This window comes from Castor canadensis, chromosome 9 (genome assembly GCF_047511655.1).
Source record: "Castor canadensis chromosome 9, mCasCan1.hap1v2, whole genome shotgun sequence".
Classification (NCBI taxonomy): Eukaryota; Metazoa; Chordata; class Mammalia; order Rodentia; family Castoridae; genus Castor; species Castor canadensis.
The window spans coordinates 75160844-75175126 of record NC_133394.1 but is presented as its reverse complement, the minus strand read 5'-3'; the positions used below and the strand labels follow the sequence as shown (position 1 = coordinate 75175126).

Sequence of the window (14283 nt, the reverse complement as noted above, 5' to 3'; positions counted from 1 at the left end):
TCATCTGAGAATTCTCTCAGAATTAATTTATTAACTAGTTTATTTGTTCTTCTGCTGTTAAGTTTTTCAAACTCTGTATATTCTGGATATTAATCCCTTATCTGTTAAACAAATGATAAAGATTTTCTTCTATTCTGTGTCTCTTTATTCTGGTAACTGTTTCTTTTGATGTGCAGAAACTTTTTAATTTTGATGTAGTCCCATTTGCTTTTATTTTCTGAGCAATTGGAGTCCCATTCAGAAAAATAATTACCTATGCCTATGTCTTCCAGAGTTTTTTATTTCTGTAGTAATTTCAGTTTTTTAGGTCTTATGTTAAGATCTTTAATCCACTTAAAGTTGATTTTTGTACAGAGTAAGAGATATAGGTCTGCTTTAAGTATTCTGCATGTGGATAAGCAGTTTCTCCAATACATTTGCTGAAGAAACTATCTTTTTCTCCAGTGTATCTTTGACTCTTATGCCAAAGATCAGATGGCTGTAATGATGTGGTTTTATTTCTGGGTCCTCTGTTCCATTGGTCTTTGTGTTTGTTTTTGTGCCAGTACCATGTTATTTTTCTCACTATGGCTCTGTAGTATAATTTGAAGTCTGGTGTTGTGATACCTCCAGCATTTCTCTTTTTGCTCAGGATTGCTTTTGATATTTAGGGTCTTTCATTCTTCCATAGGGATTTTAGGATTGATTACTATTTCTGTGAATCACATTGGCATTTTGATGGACATTGGGATTTTGAACCTGTAGATTGTTTTTGGTAGTATAGTCATTTTCATGATAATAATTATGCCAATGCATGAACATGTGTCTTTCCATCTTCTGTTGTCTTCAGTTTCTTCAAAGTTTTATACTTTTCATCGTAGAGGTCTTTCACCTCTTTATTTAAGTTTATACCTGATTTCTTTCTCATTGTCGGTATATAAAAAAAATTGTCCATAAAGAAGAACTAAATTATATCACTTGCAGGAAAATGGATGAAACTGGATATTATCATGATGAGCAAGATGAGTCACACTCAAAAGGTCAAATATTGCATGTTGCCACTCATTTGTGGATAGGAAATGAATGTATAAGGGAGACTCTGTGTAGAGGGGAGTATTTGTGAGAACATGGAGGGAGGAAAGGAAAGGATTTGAAGGGTGAAGAGGATGGAGGTATGCTGCATTTGTACATGTGAAATCAGGACAAAGAAGCCCACCAAAGACCGTTTGAAAGAGGGAAGAAAAGGAAGAGGGAGAATGGGAATAGTGGAGGAGTAGACTTGTTCAAGGTACACTGTACGCCATGTGTGGAGTTACCACAATGGAATCCCTTTGCATTATTAATGTAAGATAAATAAAAAATAACATTAAAAATTTATAAACTTGATCACTCACATACAGCAGAAATGTAAAATAGTTCATCCATTCTTTCATTAAATATTTAAATATATGGTTTCCATATGACATAATTGTACTCTTGAAACATTTATACCAGAGAAATAAAAACATATTTATAATAAATCTGTGCACACACACAAAAAAGTCACAACACTGACCATGGAATTTAAACAAATCAAAAATTGTACTTCTATATAAGGTACAAGTATTTCTCAAAATATTTGGGTGTACAAATGACAAAATGCCTATCTTTGAAAAATATTAATTTTTAAAAAGATATTTTTTAGAAGAACAAGTTTTCTTTAGTAAAATATTCTGTGATAAACTAATTTATTAAATGATGGATGTTATATTTATAGTGAGAAATATCTTTCCTCATTGCCTTATGGAGAAGCAATTTGGAAGGTCACTGAGAGGATTTTTTCAAAATATCTTATATATATTTTAATAACCTTCATAACTAAAGCTAACATCTTCTATTTGACTGCCCCAATAGATCAACTGCTAGTTGGAATTTGAAATTTAAAAGGCATGATTTTTTGAATCTGAAATTCCTGTTAAAATCTAGAGCAGCATTTATTTATTGTGTGTTCTTGGGTCAATATTCAAATAACTGTATTCACATCTCCAAACCCAGAAACATATAAAATCCCCCAAAAGATAATTCTATCTCTTTGTTTAAAAAGATGGTTATTAGCTATTCTGTGGTTTATGGGAAGGTCTCCCATAGTCTGTTCAAGCCTGGTTCATAGGCTTTAGCACACACCTGAACCATGTTCAAGTACAGGAATCCAACCAGGAGACAGCCTCAGAAGCAGTCTGACAAGACTCTGTGCTACTGGCTCATGGAAAAGGAAGCTGAATTTTGGAAGTCCATGTTCCCTTTTCAAATATAAACTCTAGAAATCCAAGGAAATCCTGGCTCACAGACAGAAAATAAATCATGCTATCTAACATTTATATTCAGATTCTATATTCAGACCAGACCAGAACAGAGCCTCTTACTTTAGTAAGTGGAAAGTAGATTGATTCCCATTCTCTGTTCTTAATGCTTTTCTTCCCACTCATCCTCTATTATAGAGTCTATGAATATAATACCTACTATTAAAAAAGCAATAATACAGACTTAAGAATAAAAAAATTTGACAAATTGCTGTGAATGTCCTCAGCAGTACAGCTTCAATAAAACTCTGAAAATTAAACAAATATGTGCTTTTCTTTATTTTCATCTTGCATAACAGAAGGTATTTTCCTGTTTATTGTAAAATTATATCATAGATTATATTCATTGTAAAATACAGAAAAATGTCAAAAAAACACAAAGAAAAAATTAAACTGACAGTATTTTATCATATAGAATTAGCTACTGTTTTCTATTTATTATTTTCATTTTTAGATATTTTCCTTTGTTTCTATGTAGAGCTCATAAACTGCACACATGTGTATGCATGATGGGGCACACATAGTAGCTCTCTGTTCCTCATCACATTATACATACAAATGGAATTTGCAAGTGGCAATTGCCATAACTTGATTCACTTTCATACATGCTATTTCTGTGACTATGTCCCCTTGACTCTTTTTTCCATGTTGCCTTAAGACATCTTTAGAAGTATCTCCAAGTGATCAACAGTAAGTCCAGAGGAATTCTTTTTTCATATAATGTGGGAAGAGATGTGATAATAGCAGTCATTGGAAATATTAATAGGCAAAATGAGTCCATTAAAATTGTGCAGTAGAAGTCCAGGTTAATGCACATTTGTTAATTTGATGTGCCATGTTGAGGTTCTTTTGACAAATGGCTTATGTCTTTTCTGTGTGTTATATCTGAATCTGCTAAAGAGCCTGAAGGAACATCATCTGATTTAAAATAAATCAAAGAGAATTAGAGATTAAGTTGGCAAGGGAAATAGTGATGCTTCTGATCCAAACAGAGAAGCCACTGTGGTTGGTAGACAGAAGAATAGTACGCCATTCTACCAGGTAATGTGAGTACCTCTTGACCTGACTCACCACCTTGAATAGACAAGACAAAGAGGCACTGGATTTCAAGCAAAGTTGGAGTCTACAGGGCAGGTCAAACTAATGGTTAGGGTGTTTAAAATGTATCAACAGACTGTCAGTAATGACGTCAAGGGGCATGGAAGAGGTTAGCCTGGCTTCCAAAACATCTCTTAATACTCATTTGTTTAAATACATAAATTGTAATTTATGACAAAAATGATTTAAAAAGTACTTGACAATTGGAATAATTAAATGCCACAGGAGAAGGATCAAAATAATCTTGTTAAGGTTATACACGCATGAAGGAATTTGGCCAAAATATCCAGAAACTCTCCAAAAGGAGACACTGGGAGAGTGTTTCTCTGCTTGTCAAGGAGGTCTGTAACTACCATTCAGGAAAATCTTCAAAGAGGGAGCTGTGAATACAGTGCTTTAATTAGGCCAGTCTGTTCCTTATATTTCTAATCTTATGTTTGAATATATTCTATGGAGAATCTTGTATGCTATTGAAAAGTTTAGAATGTTTTCTTATTATATATCTTTTAAACATATACACCATATGGTGTATAATGTATCTTAACATCACAGCAAAAAAGTTGACTCTAATGTTTGTTAAATTTGTGTCACCCACTTTAAAAAGATGGATAGGCACTGAAAAAGTACTAATAAAGTAATTCACATGCTGAAATGTGTGTGTGTGAGGGGAAGGTGATTATTTGTTTGATTTTACCCAGATGCCAAGTGTGTGTCTGTGTGTATGTCCAGGTTACCAAGATATATGTTCCACTAAACCAAGTGTAAGGTCATAGGTTGAATAACTAGGATCCCTAACATTTAAACCTCAAGACAGCAATAGGACATGATTGATATATGAATAAAAGAAATTACTAAGCACTTTAAACTTCCAGGCATTGTGAGATTGTGACACACTGTGATTTTTTAATAACCCTGCTACTGTAGGAAGAAAATTGCTCTTGTTTTGTGCACAGTTGACAGGCAGAGCATCAGTCCTGGTTAACTGCTACTCTATTGCTCTCAGTTATTCCTACCACTAGCCAGGGAGTTTGCCTCAATCATGCTTATTTCAACAATGACAAAAGTACATTATTTCTTGCGCTATGAAAATTCCACAATGTTTTTCTATCAGTAATTTTGGGAAAAAAGTCAACTTCTCATATTCTGGTAAACAACACACTAATTCAAGTTAAAGCAAAAGGTAGAGCCTATACAAACCCAAACAAGAATGTATTATCAAATGAAAGCTTCGCAGGGCTTGGTGTGACATAAAAGAGACTGGATTAAACAAATGAAACCCACACCAGTCTGGTTCACTATCTACTAGAAAAAAAAACCTGTTAACAGTAAGGGAAAATGTCAGAACTAGAACACTGACAAAATAAAGCAAAACATTTTCCTAGACATGAAGACTGCTGCCCAATCTTATTGGAATTTCTAGATCAAATTTATGAAATAGGAAGACCTCTGTAGGTTAGAGTGTCAACATTAATAAACAGAGTCAAATAGGACTTCCACATTAGAGCAACAATGACAAGTAAGGGGAGTGGAGCTTTCCTTTCCAGAGGTCAGGATTTGTAGTGTGAGTTCTGGAAGAGGATGAGGGCAAAAATGGTACAGAAGGAAGGAAACTGATCCATATGGGTTGCAATTTTATTTTTATCACAAGCAACTGTTAATAATAGCTACCACATATGGAACCTGATTATATGCCAGTGGCTCTGCTTCCCATTTATGAGATTATTTTATTTTATCCTTACAATAGTCATTTTATAACCTGTTGCTATTCTCTTCAAGAGGTTAGAAGATAATATTTTAAATATAATGTATGGATTCTTTCTCTTGTATTGTAACTCTTCTGCTTGCCTAACTTATTTAGATAATAAAATTGTGACTTTGTACTCAGAGAATACAAAATTGTTGTCAGTGGTATCCCAACATTAGAAAATAGTGATTTTTTTTATATACAAAGTATACTTCCACATTGGATGCTGAAAAACTAAATCTAGTTTGCAATCGTGAATATATGACTGTGGTACTGGGATTCTTTTTTGTTGTTATTGTTCATTTTCTCACATGTGCATACCTTGTTTGGGTCATTTCTCCACCCTGCCATCCTCCCCCACCCTTCCCCTGCTTCCCCCCTCAGTTCCAGGCAGGTCCTGTTCTGCCCTTATCTCTAATTTTGTTGAAGAAAAGACATAAGCACGATAAGGAAGACAAAGCATTTTTCCTAGTTGAGTTAAGGATAAGTATACAGAGAGATTCTTATTGCTTTCGTGTACCCATGTGTTACGACCCATGTTGATTCAACTCTAACTGATCTTGACATTGATTCCTGATCCCCTGCTCATGACAACCTCTGTCGTTTTAAGGTTTCTGTATTAGTTCCTCTGGAATGCTTTCATGTTTTGTTTTTTCTACCTATTCCTATATCTCCCGTATGTGCTCTCCCCTTGTCATGTGATCCAAGTCCAATCACATTGCTACATTTGCCCTAGATCTAATGTCCGCATATGACAGAAAACACACGATTTTTGGTCTTTTTTTTTTTTGTCACAATAAAGTTTATTATGAAAACAGGCTGGTGTGGGGATGTGGGGACAGACAAGTACATCTGGGTAAGGCGGCTCAGGTGAAGTAGTGCGGCTTCTTCACATTGATGCCATACTCGCTGAGGGCAGGGGTCAAGTCCTCCATGGTTAGAGTGTACTTGCGGTCCTTGCTTTTGCTTCGTGAGCTGCCAGAGGCTGTGCCCTTCATTTTGCAGTGCTGTAGGGCATCGTTGGCAATAACTGAGATGAATTTTTGGGCAGCTAGGGAGATGAGCCGAATTATTCGTGGGTCTGAGGCTTCAAAGCCAGCACGGTTCAGGTAGTAACCAGTAACTGCATCTGGGATCGTAGGCGTGTAATCCTCCAGCTGCATCAAGAAGTCCACTAGAGGCGTGCTGGACACCACGGGCTTCACCTCTCCGTTGGCCGCGCTCAGCAGGACGTAAACCCGTTAGACATCGCCCCCTCAGGAGGCGCCGCGCCACCCGCCGACACCGGAGCTGCCCCGCGCCGCTCTGCCGGCTCCCCGGCCCGTGCCGCCACGAGTCCCGTGCCCGCAGTCGCGGCTCCAGTCCCAGGTCCTCCTGCTGTCCCCGCAGGGCTGGCCTTGTTCTCCGCAGCGGTGCTAATGGGCAGCACGGTGGGAGCCGAGACCGGGGGTGCCGGGCCGGGGCCGAGGCGGCGGAGGCGGGCGCCGCCTCGGGGTCCACGCCGGAGCCCGATTTTTGGTCTTCTGAGCCTGGCTAACCTCGTTCAGAATGATGTTCTCCGGTTCCATCCGTTTACCTGCAAATGATAACATTTCATTCTTCTTCATGGCTGAATAAAATTCCATTGTGTACAAGTAGCACATGGTCTTGATCCATTCACCAGTAGTGGAGCATCTTGTCTGTTTCCATAACTTGGCTATTGTGAATAGTGCTGCAATAAACATAGGTTTGCAGGTGCCTCTGGAGTAATCTGAGCTGCATTCCTTTGGGTATATCCCCAGGAGTGGGATTGCTGGATCATATGGCAGGTCTATGTAGATTTTAAAGAAGTCTCCAAACTTTTTTCCAGAGTGGTTGCACCAGCTTGCATTCCCACCATCAGTGTACTAGGGTTCCTTTTTCCCCACATCCTCACCAACACATGTTGTTGGTGGTGTTTTTGATGATGGCTATTCTAACAGGGGTGAGGTGGAATCTTAGTGTTTTGATTTGCATTTCCTTTATGGCTAGAGATGGTGAGCATTTTTTCATGTGTTTTTTGGCCTTTACAATGTTGAGGTACATTCTTTCTAGTCTTAGTTTTCTTAGAGCTTTATCATGAAGTGGTGTTGGATCTTGTGGAAGGGTCTTTCTGCATCTATTGAGATGTTCACGTGGTTTTTGTCTTTGCTTCTATTAATGTGCTGTATTACATTTATAGATTTGTGTATGTTGACCCATCCCTGCATCCCTGGGATGAAGCGACTTGGTTGTGGTGGATGATATTTCTGATGTGTTGTTGGATTCAGTTTGCCATTATTTTATTGAGGATTTTTGTGCTGATATTCATTAAGGAAATTGGCCTGTAGTTTCTCCTTTCTGGAGGTATCTTTGTCTGGTTTTGGGATGAGAGTACTATTGGCTTCATAAAATGAATTAGGTAGTATTCCTTCCCTTTCTATTTCATGGAACAGTTTAAGGAGAGTTGGTATTAAGTTCTTCTTTAAAGGTCTGATAGAATTCAGCAGTGAATCCATCAGGTCCTGGACTTTTTTTTTTTTGGGAGGCTCTTGATGGCAGCTTCAATTTCTTTTTGTGTTATAGATCTATTCAGATGACTTATAGCCTCTTGGTTCAGTTTTGGGTGGTTGTAAGTTTCTAGAAATCTGTCCATGTCTTCAAGATTTTCAAATTTATTAGAGTATAGACTCTCAAAGTAGTCTCTGATGATTTCCTGGATTTCCATGGTGTTTGTTGTTATCTCTCCTGTTGCATTTCTGATTTTACTGATTTGGGTTTTTTCTTTCCTCATTTTAATCAGGTTTGCCAGGGGTCTCAAACTTATTTGTTTTTTCAAAGAATTACCTTTTTGTTTCATTGATTCTTTCTATGGTGTTTTGTTGTTGCTGTTGTTTGTTTCTATTTCATTGATTTCAGACCTTATCTTAATTATTTCTTTCCTGCTGCTTGTTTTGGGGTTTGTTTGTTCTTGTTTTTCTAGGAGTTTCAGCTGTAGTGTTAGGTCTTGATTTGATATCTTTCTGTCCTTTGAATATATGCACTCATGGCTATAAACTCTCCTCTTAGTACTGCCTTTTCTGTGTCCCATAGGTTGTGGTAGGTTGTGTTTTCATTTTCATTAACTTCCAGGAAACTTTTAATTTCCTCTTTTATTTCATCAATGACCCATTTGTCATTGAGCAATGTGTTGTTCAGCATCAAGTTGTTTGTTTTTTACTGTTGTTTTGTTGTTGATTCCTAGTTTTAATGTATTGTGGTTAGACAGAATGCATGGGATTGTTTCTATTTTCTTATATTTGCTGAGGCTTGCTTTGTGCCCTAAGATATGATCAATTTTGGAGAAGGTTCTATGGGCTGCAGAGAAGAATGTGTATTGCGCAGAAATTGGATGAAATATTCTGTAGATATCAGCTAGGTCCATTTGCTCTATGGTGTGATTTAGTTCTAGGATTTCTTCATTGATGGAGAGTATTAAAGTCTCCCACTACCACTGTGTTGGAGTCTATACATGTTTTTAGGTCCTTCAGAGTATGATTAATAAAATTGGGTACATTGACATTGGGTGCATATAGGTTAATAATTGTTATTTCCTTTTGGTGTATTTATTTCCCCTTTTATTAGTATGGTGTGTCCTTTTTTATTTCGTTTGATCAATGTAGGTTTGAAGTCTACTTTGTCCAAGATAAGCTTTGCTACCCCTGCCTGATTTTGGGGACCATTAGCTTGGTAAATCTTCTTCCAGCCTTTCACTCTCAGAAAGTGCTTGTCTATTGATTAGGTGGGTCTCCTGTAGGCAGCAGATTGTTGAATCTTCCTTTCTAATCCAGTTTGCCAGTTGGTGTCTTTTTATGGGGGAATTTAGTCCATTAGCATTCAGTGTTAGTATTGATAAGTATGTGGTGATCCCTGTCATGTAGCTGTCTTTGTTGATTAAGTGTTTGATTATGTGCAGATGAATCAGTGTTACTCTCTACTTTCTTGCCTTTTCTTCTCCTGTGGTTTGGTATTGCCTGTCCTTTCTTAGTTTTGTTTGCTTTCATTTTCTGTGTGCAGAATTCCTTGATGAATCTTTTGTAGTGGTGGCTTGGTGGTCAATTGTTTTAGTTTCTGCTTATCATGGAAGATTCTTATTGCTCCATCTATTTTGAATGATAGTTTTGCTGGGTAGAGGATCATAGGGTTGAAGTTATTTTCATTCAGTGCTTGGAAGACCTCACTCCATGCTATTCTTGCTTTTAATGTTGCTGTTGAGAAGTATGCTGTGATTTTGATGGGTTTGCCTTTGTATGTTATTTGTTTTTCTCTCTTACAGTCTTCAATATTCTTTCTCTTGTCTCTGTGCTTGTTCTTTTAATGATAATGTGTTGTGGGGTAGTTCTATTTTGGTCAGGTCTGTTCATTGTTCTGGAGGCTTCCTGTACCTGAATAGGAATATTTTTCTCTAGATTTGGGAAATTTTATTGAACATATTACACATTCCTTTTGCTTGCACCTCTTCTCCTTCTTCAATGTGCATGATTCTGAGGTTTGGTCTTTTCACGGAGTCAGTGAATTCTTGCATATTCTTTTCACAGGTCTTGAGTTGTTTAACTAATAGTTCTTCAGTTTTTCCTTTAATTACCATTTCCTCTTCAAGTTCTGGTATTCTGTCTTCTGTTTGTTTTATTCTGCTGGAATGACCTTCCATTTTGTTTTGTATTTCTGTTTCATTCTTTCTTCTGAGATTTTTCCATTTTGTGAGTTACTTCCTCTCTAATATTGTCAATTTTTGCCCTTAATTCATTTATCACTCTGTTTATGGTGGTCTCAGTTTCAGTTTGGTGTTTATTTAGGGCTTCTATGATTTTATTTATTTGATTCTGGGTTTTGTCATATTCTTTGTCTTTTTTTTTTTTTTTTTGTCTTGGAACGTCTTGAGTGCCTCCTGTATGGTTTGGTTGACCATGTCTGGTAACATTTCTATGAAATTCTCATTAATTACTTGTAGGATTTCTTCTTTCAGTGTGTTCTTGTGGGCTTTCTTGCATTCCTTGGTATAGTTTATCTTTGTTTTGTTGGAGTGTGGATCTGGGTATCCATTTTCTTCATTTTGCTCTAAATCCTCTAAACTACTTTTTTCTGGGGGAGAGAATGGTTTATCTCCCTTTTTCTTCTTCTTCCCATATTTCCACTAGGTACCATTTCTACCCTGGACTATGTGTAATTTAGTATTATCTGGCTAACAATATTAATACTAACAAAACCAAGAGAGAAGATAAAAAAGAGAAAGAGGTGGAAAGATAAAAAGAAGAGAGAAGAGATGAAAAGATCAAAAAAAAAGAAACAATAAATAGGAGAGATGGTGGATGATCAAACCACTAACCAGGCAGCAAATCTCTTAAAGAAGGGAAAAAAAAAATCACCAGTTCTGGAACAGTAGAATTGCAGTTTTAGTTGTTCTAATGTTACTCCTTTAGCATCCAGACTTGTCTGTGTGTGTCTCTTTGCAGGTTTGGAGCACTCTTGTGGTGGGTGGCAGGTGGTTGGGGTCCCACAGGCCTAAGGGTGGAGGCCTTTGGTTGAGGCAAACTAGCACACTTTTGGAGCATTGACCTGGCCTGCCTGAAGTGCACAGGCCGGCAGAGTGGAGATTCTGCATGTCTGTGGATTGCTGGCTTTGCAGGCTTTAGAGGCACAGTCCCAGTGAAGATCATGGAGGCCTGTGCAGGCTTGAGGGTGTGGCCTGGGAGAGATCGTGAATATCTGTGGATCACTGGTGTGGTAGGCCTTGGAGGCATGGCCCAACAAAGTGTATATCATGCAGATCTGTGCAGGCCTGGGGGGGGAGGGGCGTGGCCTAGAGCAGCAGAGATTGTGGGTGTGTGACTTGCCAGCATGCCTTGGGGTCACAGCCTGGCAAAGCATAGATCATGAAGGCCTGTGCAAGCCTGAGGGTGTGGCCCGGTGGAGATCTTGAATGTCTGTGGAACCCAGGGTTGGCAGGGCTTAAGGGTTCATCTGGTGGAGATCATGCAGGTCTGAGGGGTGGGAGTTTAAGGTAGAATGGCCCTGGCAGGGCTAAGCAGCAGGGCCAGAGGATCAGAGATCCCACCATGTGTGGAGCACTGGTTCTGCAGGCCTGTGGGGCGGGGCTTGGAGAACAGCACTGGCTGTTCTTTTAGTAAATTGTGGCATGGAGAAGCCTTCTGAATGGGCTAGGGGTTCAGAGTGCTGATGTTTCTGTTCTCCCTGGTGCATTACCTCAACCAAGTGTGTCTCTACCCTCTCAGCAAAGTCTCTGGATCATGGAGCTCAGGAGGTCTGAGGCTGTGTCTCAGTTGCCATCTTTGATCAGTACTGGGATACTTACCAGATAATAAACTGTAGAAGGTGAAGTTATCAATTGGTCAATTTGACCCCAGCAGAAACTTATGTAGTCTCTAAAGAATGATTGATGATTTAGTAATAAATAATTTGACCTCTGAACAGGATGGTTTATTATTTGCCAGTGAAACTTCAGGAAATATTTGACAAACATTAGGGCTTTATTTTAGCTTAGCTGATGTTAAGATATTATTCTGATAATAATTAGTCAAAAGTTCAATTGCTTGAAGCTATTCCATAATAAAACCATCTCATCTGCACAAGGACTGATAATTATCTTTTAATTTATGGTGTTAGGAAAGACTGCATCCAAATTATCTAAATCAGTAGATAAGTTATCCAACTTATTTGCTGCCTCACATTGATCATATTCACAGCATAGTCTCGTGGGTGACATCACTTGTTTCATAAAGCAAAGCTAAGGTAGTAGAGAGGCAAAAAGGTATATTCACCTAAGATGTTGTTGATCAGGTCAAGCTGTTCATCACAGCCACTGTAGAAAAAGAAAGACACAGTTACAGTTTACAGTCCTACAATTTTGACTCTGCAGCTGAGAAGGGCTTTGGAACATATGATTTGCAAAACTCTACTTGATTGGCAGAATAGAAAAATTTATGAAAATCATCATAAAGGAATGATATAGAGTCTTTTGGGAATAAAATTAGAAAAGGCTGTTTAATTAAACAAGAATAAAAAAATGACAAGCAACTGCAAAATTCCAAAGAGGACTCTTACATCCTACCTGAATTGAGATTTCTGGACTTGATCAAAATGCTAGAAGAGAAGTGCATTTATACACTGACTTTGTAACTGTGCACAAGTGTGCATAGTCATCATTCCTTCATGCCTAAGTTCACTGAGATACCTGAAAATATACAATGCAGATAAGTCCATTAGCATCTTGAAATACTGACTGGATATCCTGCTAAGTCAAGGAGAAGACTCCTGGGGGATTTTCCTCAAAAGAATCCAGGGTGGCAGTGAGAGGGCAACAATATGTTCTGAGACTTGGAGCAGAAGACTTGTTCAGAAAGGAATTTTGTAATGAAATATGGAGCAGTTGTACCAGGCCCTCTGCAAGAGGGGCTGGCTGTGGCTTATGCTCCTCTCTGAAGCCAAGACTGGTTTATAATGTAAAAGCCCATCACTATTCTAATGAAGTGGAAAATCTGCAAGAGTCATTCTCCACACAGATTTTTGGGTGTAGAAGGAGAGCCTGGAAAGTATCCAGGTATTTTCCAGTTGATACACAGAAGAAGCGACTTGAATATACATAATGCAAGCTGTTCTTATCTCCAATTGCTCAGGCCAAGAATATGGATATCAGATTTGATCAATCAACTTTCCTTACCTTCACACCCAATTTCTCAGGCATTTTAGCTGTGTCTCAATGTAAATTTATAATGCATTTATGTCCTTGTCTCCATTACCATGGCTGCCATTTTATTCACTGCACCTTCTGACTGTGGTACTTCTCTAACTGGGCATAGTGGTTCCTCTCTGTCTTCATGGCAGTCTAGCCTCTGCATAGCTCCCACAATGGCACATTAAAAACATAAATTGGGTCAGTCTTCACTTGCTTAAAGTCCTGCTACAGTTTTTAAACTTAGAATAAAAACCAAATGTATAGTAGTGGTCTAAAAGAATACTCAGTCCTGACTACTTCTCTTAGCTCCTGTTCTTCCTCATGGGAAAGCAATCTTGATTTTTATGCCGTTTCATTGTTCCAGGTATGTGATTCAGGACAGGAATTTCCTCTTGATTATAGAATAAATACAAACAGGTACTAAAATACACAAACATGTATGTAAATATAATATTGCATACAAGGCTGTTGGTATCATACAATTTGAGAAAAGAGGCTGCTTTAAAATTATGGATAAAATATTGCAATATCATAGAGCTCAGAAAGTGATTACTATGTGGAAAACTTTGTTCTCTCTCCTCTTAGCTTTCTAATCTCAATGTTTTACTTAGTATTGTCCTCAGAGGAATAGCAGCATTGAAAGTAAGAAAATTTTCCATCTCAAACTTATTCTAGAACATCTAACACCAAAGCAAAGGTTAGAAAAGTAGAAATGTAAGGCGCCTGGTTGGATGGTGAGAGCATTGACCCAGGAGCTGTCATACTTTTCATGGAGTGATACTTATCTGAGATTTTAAATCAGCTTCAGCAAATGCATTGAAAGAAACGTGTGAGGAAATTCATTCTTTCTATGTATATTTTAGCAAACCAATAGAATTATTTGTATTCTCAACCCCTAAGTTTAGAATTCAGGTGATAAATACTCAGTAGAATGTCATTATGGTTCTGGACATACCTGAGATATTGTTATTTGCACCAACAAAAGTATGTATCTTCTGGGACATGCCAGGATCAGCCTATAAATTGTGTTCAAGATTGGACAGAATAGAATGTTACTTTGTTTATTAGGAAGGTAAAAATTTGACACATAAAAAGTAAAATAAGTGGTATAACTTTACCAAATTCATTCTAGTTGAAATCTGAAAACAATAAACAAAGGAGTTGGTTTTAAAAACAGTCAACTAACTTTTGAAGTTAAAGACTGAGAGCAGACAAGTGGTCAACAAAATTTTGTGGTTTATTTTTAATTCAAGTTATGTTGAAAAAAGAAATCTCAGATATTTGAATCTTTAATCCATTGATTATCAGATAAGTTGAGATTTAATTTTTCTATAGGTCCCTAAATTGTTGACACCCCTAAAACGTGATAGGTCTGACTTAAACTTTTGAATAGA

At 37.7% G+C, this 14283-nt stretch overlaps 1 pseudogene; it reads right to left on the bottom strand.

The window, feature by feature from the left end:
• Positions 1-5947: 5947 nt before the first annotated feature.
• LOC109674305 (transcription initiation factor TFIID subunit 10 pseudogene) lies at positions 5948-10937 on the bottom strand (annotated as a pseudogene).
• Between the last annotated feature and the right edge of the window lie 3346 nt (positions 10938-14283).